Source organism: Schistosoma mansoni, chromosome 2 (genome assembly GCF_000237925.1).
Source record: "Schistosoma mansoni strain Puerto Rico chromosome 2, complete genome".
NCBI lineage: Eukaryota > Metazoa > Platyhelminthes > Trematoda > Strigeidida > Schistosomatidae > Schistosoma > Schistosoma mansoni.
The window spans coordinates 7,083,010-7,089,955 of record NC_031496.1 but is presented as its reverse complement, the minus strand read 5'-3'; positions in this window follow the sequence as shown (position 1 = coordinate 7,089,955).

Here is a 6,946-nt window from a genome sequence, read left to right as displayed (position 1 = left end):
CCTGATAGCCCCCTTGCGGCGGAGACTAAAACTATATGGGACGACCTTTGAAACGAATCTTTAAATGACCTTGAGAAATATTAGCCAATCAGGAGACAGTTAGTATACAGTAAAAATATATTATACAAAACTCAAAAATTAAGGGGGATACTGTTCTTTTAAATGACTCAAAAACTTATCAAGGTTATATATAGGTTCAGAAGTTCTAAAATCATAGTGCATCTGGTACAGGAACTCATCCATGTGGCTCCATAGTAGTCGACCTCTGGAACCATGATAATGTCTCAAAAATTATTTTAGCCTCGACCACATAGCTTTTTATTTTTTTTTTATTATTATTAGCTTTATTCAATATTATATTATTTGGTACAAAATCGAATTCTCAGCATAAAGTATTTCAACATGTTTACGTTTCTTATTTCTTCGTTGCTCCTGATGATAAACATTCAGTGATCGCCAGTTGGATGTCAGCAATTCAGTCAATCGACATATGAATAATGTATATTCTTTTTGCTGCATGTTCCCAGAAAACACGACATCTCTGATTAGGCCTTTTGTAACTTTTACAGCGAAAGGTTGTACAGTTTTCAGAAACGCACCGGAATAGGTTGTGTGCTTAATAGCCATAATTATGTATTAAAACAAACAATATTAGATAACTTGTTGAAATATATAGATGACGGGAAACAGGTAGCCCAGATGTTTAAGCAGGCCGCCCAATTATCAATGTTGTTGGTATGTTGGTATGGTTTAGGGTTAGAGTTAAGGTTTAGGGTTATGGTTTAGGGTTAAGGATGAGACTATAATTTATGGACGACCTTTGAGCGACGCTAGAGTGACTCTGAGAGTGTCAATATAATAACTAAGACTATATGAGGGTTATAAACCTGTGTGAAGAATTCAAATTATGATTTAAAGCTCATGGTTAAAGTTAGGAATTATACTTAGGGTTTTCATCACGAACTGACATCAGCTATAATGCCAAAACTCTATTTATACAAATGGATAATTGAATTTCGCGCCAAAATCTTATGATCACTTCTTTTGTAGACATTGAGTTATCACGTCTTCTCTAAAATCCGTTGTAAACCGACCGTACGTAAGCATCAGATACCGAACTTAGAGCCGTGACCTTGAAAACCCGCGAAAGCTTCTGATTGGCTCCTCCATATAGTTTAGTCTCGCCCCACTTGCTTGCGCAATGAATCTTCTCATTGATGTTTATGTAAGCAAAGTTGGATAGTCGCTATCAGTGGAATCCAGGACTCGCGTTTCGTCCTATTTGGGACTCGTGAAATAAGGCTATATCAAGGCAATACGGATAGTATGCACATATGCCAATTAAAGACTGACCAGTTGCAGTCCTAAACATCAATGGGAAGATTCAAATAAGTAATACTTAGTGAGTTTCTAATTTAGTTCGAAAATACAGAAGGGTATGTATATATATATCATCCAGAAACACATCATTTAATATTCAATACATGTTTTGGTTTTGTTAACGTTGTCTTAAATAACCACATCATTTATAATTCACCCTTTTTTAAAACCGAAATTATGTATTAAACAGTTTGATTTATTTCAATGTTTTTCTTCAGAAATTAAAAACACCACTTTCATACACACATACACATACATGCGTATACACACAGATATAGTTACGAAAAACTGTCAGGATATGTTCATATTATCATCAACATTAATTAGTGACAGGTATGCTAAGAAGAAGAAAAAAACTATTCACACATTCATATAAACGTTAGATATAAATCAAATTGGAATATTTTATTAAAATAAACTAATATTAGAAGTAAAGATGGATGTTAGCTAGCAGTGAAGTCCAGCACGCGCGTTTCATCCTATTTGGAACTCGTCAGCTGGATGTACCTAAATCCCTTCCGGGACTTGAACATGATGCCGTTCGCTTCAAACACTATCGCGTTATTCCCTTAGCTATTGAGTTCTGATAGCCACATGCTTGTGCAATGGAGTGGAGTTTAAATTCACTTGATGTTCTTTATTTGTATTTTCTCATTATTGTTTAAGACTGCAATTGATCAGTCTCTTATTGGCATATGTGCATACTGTGCGTATTGCCTCGATATTGCCTTAATTCACAAGCTTTATAAGCAAAAATGAATGTTGACCAGTAGTGGAATACATGACGCGCCTCTCATCCTATTCGGGACTCGTCAGCTGGATGAACCTACATCTCAAAGTTGATGTTCACTCTCGGACTGGAACCTAATACCGTTCACTTCAAACACCATCGCGTTATCCACTCAGCTACTTAGATGATTCACATTTCACACTATTATCGTACACACAAATTACATTCAATCCTTTATCACTACAAAGGTTATAGTTTTTCATCTTTAACCATACAAACATACATACACACACACACAGTTTCTATTTTGTAATGTTTTATATTTCAGTGTAAATATCACACATATTCACCTGTCATCTAAAGGACTGCTATAAACACCTTTCAATATTCAATCAATTAATGTTTTTTTTCTTTTTTTTCTTGTTGCCTATTACGATTATTGTGTAAATATGCTTAGAAAAAAAGAAATTTTTTTTGTTTTTTTCTTGATTTTTTTATTTTTAACATTTTGTAAAATATTAATGACAGACAATGACATTTTCTCTTTCTTATATAAAGCAAAAAACAAAACACTTTGACTTAAAGTTATCACTTAGGAAACAATTTCCATGTTGAAAAAGTTCAATTTATGAGAGATTTAAAAAAAATATTTGACACATTTCTTCGTTTTCTTTTTGTTTTTTTTGTTTTGTTTGTCAACCAAAAAAAAATATAAAAAAATTAATTATAAGCAAAGATGGATAGTAACTAGCAGTGGTATCCAGGACATACGTTTCGTCCTATTTGTGACTGGTCAGCTGGATGTACCTGCATCTCAGAGTTGAAGCGAGCGGTATTGGATATGAGTCCCGTAGTGAACATCAACTCTAAGATGACATTAAATTCAGCTGACGAGTGCCAAATACGATGAGACGCACGTCAAACTGGATTCCACTGCTAGACATTATCCATCTTTGCTTATAATGCTTATGAATTAATGCTATATCAAGGCAATACTCACAGGATACACATATGGCTAATAAGAGACTGATCGATTGCAGTCCTAAACATTAATGGGAAGATTCAACCAAACAATACCAAGTGAATTTTAAAAAATTAATTGAATAATTTATCCTACCTGTAGATTCTTATATTCTGTTATTTATTATGGTTAACTTTTTTCCCTTTAATTGTAATATGTTGTTGACATAAATGATGATTGAATGAATGACAATTATGCTGGAAAAAATTTGAATAATATTTGAAATTGTGTATTTTCATGAATCAGTTTAGTTATAATATTGTTTAAAGTATATTTAAATGTTGTTTAAACTATATAAATCTATTGTAAGCAAAGATGGATAGTGGCTGACAGTGGAATCCAGTTTGACGCGCGTTTCGTCTTATTTGGGACTCGTCAGCTGGATGTGCCTACATCTCAGAGTTGATGTTTAGTCTGAGACTCGAATCCAGTACCTTTCGCTTCAAACTTCATCGCGTTATCTACTCAGCTACCTAGTCCTGATATATATATATATATATATATATATATCATAAGTTAGGTCTTGTTTGATTTAGTGATTAATTTAACCATGAACTAATATTGTATTGAATGAGAACACAAGTAGAAACAATCGAATATATTTCAACACAAAATTAAAGAATCTCTTAGTAAACACCTGAAGATCATATAGTAAATACTTCATTTGCAAAATGTCAATCAATCATCTCAGACTTCATTGTTCTATTGTTTTCATACCAATTATTCTTTGTTTTCATGCTCTTTTCTTTGATCTTTTAACCTTATACCTTCAAGCATTTCAATATCGACTGATGATACATACTACTTATATCTTATATAATTGAAATTATGAGTCAATTGAAGCTAGACCACCATGTAAAAGCTGAAAGCACTGGACGGCCGTCTCCAAGGTGGTCTAGCTTCAATTGATTCATGATTTCAACTATATAAGATCTTTTATATATTTTGTAAGTATTATCCATTAGACGTTTGTTAATTCCCTGTTGTAAAAAATGTGTAAAATTGCAAACCAAGTACAATTTTAAGTTCTACTCACAATCAATATTTCATACTTATACGATAGTTAAAATATTTTTGTCAATTGCGATCTTTGATGAACATCGTTTTGGAAAGAAAGTTTTCAATAGTACAGTTGTTCATCATTTTCTCGACAGTAAATATAATATTAATGCCTCGAAATTCATCCGTGAATAACTAATCAACAAAGAACTTCAAATTTATTACGTTTGGTGGAAGCTATTGAAAGTACAAAAATTTGAACCGAATTCATGTATTCAAAGGGTATAGTTGCCTTGGTGACTTAGTTTTCATGAGTTGGTTATGTAAGATTTTTTCGATGACCTTAGTTACAAATTCTAGTACCATATTTCTTACTTCTGAGAGTTATTCAACTAATCTATATTTTTTTAAGTGTTATATCATCTTTCGTATAGATCAGAAGGGGCTTTTTGGATATTGTAGTAATTTTAATAGTTGAGATCATGAGTCAATTAAAGCTAGATCACCATGGAAAACCTGGAAACACTGGACGGCCGTTTCGTCCTATTATGGGACTCCTCCAGGTTTTCCATGGTGGTCTAGCTTCAATTGACTCACGCTTTCAACTATGATAAATACTAAATCTCCACAAAACCCCTTCTATAATTTAAATAATCTTCTAATTCGTTCATAATTATTGTTTCTTACTATTCTATACTTTGACATCTCAAACTAAATCTTATTCAGGTCCTTTAAAAGGAAATGTATGTAAAATCAGCTAGTATCTGTGATTGGCACTATTATTTCTAGATTGTATACAGCTGAGGTGAATTCATGAATGAATAGTCCCATAATAGGACGTTACAGCCGTCCAATGCTTTCAGTTCTTCTATGGTAGTCTAGCTTCAGTTCACTCATGATTTAAACTATGAAAAATACTGAAATCTCCATAAAACCCCTTCTGAATTCATATTATTCAGCTAAGATCTTTATTCTTTCTTTATCTAGTTTTTTTTTTTCGATTAACCCATGATTTTTACGATTTTCACACTACTATTATTCACCATAGTAACATATAGACACACATAGTAGGTAGAATGATAAGTCAAAGACTAAAAGTGAGAAAACAATCATCTTATTCATGTAAACACATATTTATATATTTATTTATTTACGTAGGTACGGTTAAGTAATTTATTTACTTGACAACTTGCTTATTTACTTTCTCCATTACGGTAGTCATTTGTCAATGATCGAAATTATGTCTTATACTAATTATTTTTTTTTCAAACACCCCTGTATAGGTCAGCTTTCATTCAACAATATCACCCCTTTCTCTTGTTAAGAAAGGGTAATTGTAATAAAATATCCTGTGAAAACGTGATTCTTAAACTTAATTTAATTGCTAATATCAATTTGAATGTCTATTTATTAATATAATACAATACAGTAAAACACGACTTGACCTATAAACAAATTGTCCTTGGTATTGAATTTATCGAAAAGAATATTCTTCGTTCAAATATTAGTCTTTTAAAATGGGAAATAGATGAAAAATATATCACCACATCTATACAAACACACAAACACATACGTACATACATACATACATAGTTGCGCACGGACATACATACATACATACATACATATATACGTTACACCGAGTACATTTTACATAATTATCAATATTCAATTCATACTTTATAAGCAAAATAGTTTATTAACGAATTGATGATTAACATTAATTATATTACCATGGTATCTATGGTTGGTTAGTAGTTTTTTTTTTATTACTATTAAAATAATTATCACCTTGTCTTTTGAGAAGAACTTTACAGATAAGAAAAAAAAGTAGATCTGATGACAATATCATGGTAATAATGATGGGAATGATGGTGGAAGTAGTAGTAGTAGGAGGAGTAGTAGTGGTAGTAGTAATAGTAGTGAAGTGTCCCTGTGTTTCTATAAGATCCAATTCGAATCGAATAGTAACTGAGACAAAATACATGGTTAAATAATTAGTTTTTTTCTCTCCATTTATTCATACGACTTCTATTATTGCTAAATTAAGTTTTCATATTGTTGTCGTTTTTATTTTTTGCGGTACTATTTCTATTTACCAACAAAAAAAACATTGTACAAGAATAATGAATCAGATTTATGTGTTGAAAGTGTATGTTCAATGTTAAATATAGTCTGTGTGTGTTTTTTTTGGGGGAGGGAGGGGGTGGGGATTGAAACGATCATTTTGTGCTAAACAAATACATAACAACTTACAAATTACATGGAATAATAATAACAATAGTAATAATTATTATTAATATTAGTAGTATCTTACAACTTGAAAATTTTAATGTCTATTCCAGCGATAATCATAAGAAGACACAAATGAAAACTGAACATTTTTGGTTGTTAACTGGAAATAGTCATTTTTAATGAAGTATAATAATATAAGGGATTAATCCATGTGATTAGAACTCTTTGTTTCATTTCCTGTCTCTTGTTTTAACCCTCACCGTTAGATAAATACAGTTAAAAAAAACAGGCGTTGAACCAATTAGAACTTGAAAGCATTAGAGAACTATTTCACTTTATTTTTATTGAGAAGATATAATGTCAATCAAGTTAAGTGTTAATTAATCAATGATGAATGACAATGAATAAGGATCACATTATCTAACGAAATAGATCAGAAATTTAGACGATTGTCTATTGAATTTTGAAGTAATGATATTATTAATTTCAGCGAGCAAATTACACAAAATTTTGTCAGAAAGGGTTTTGTGGAGATTTTAGTAATTTTATAGAGTTGAGATCATGAGCCAATTGAAGCTAGA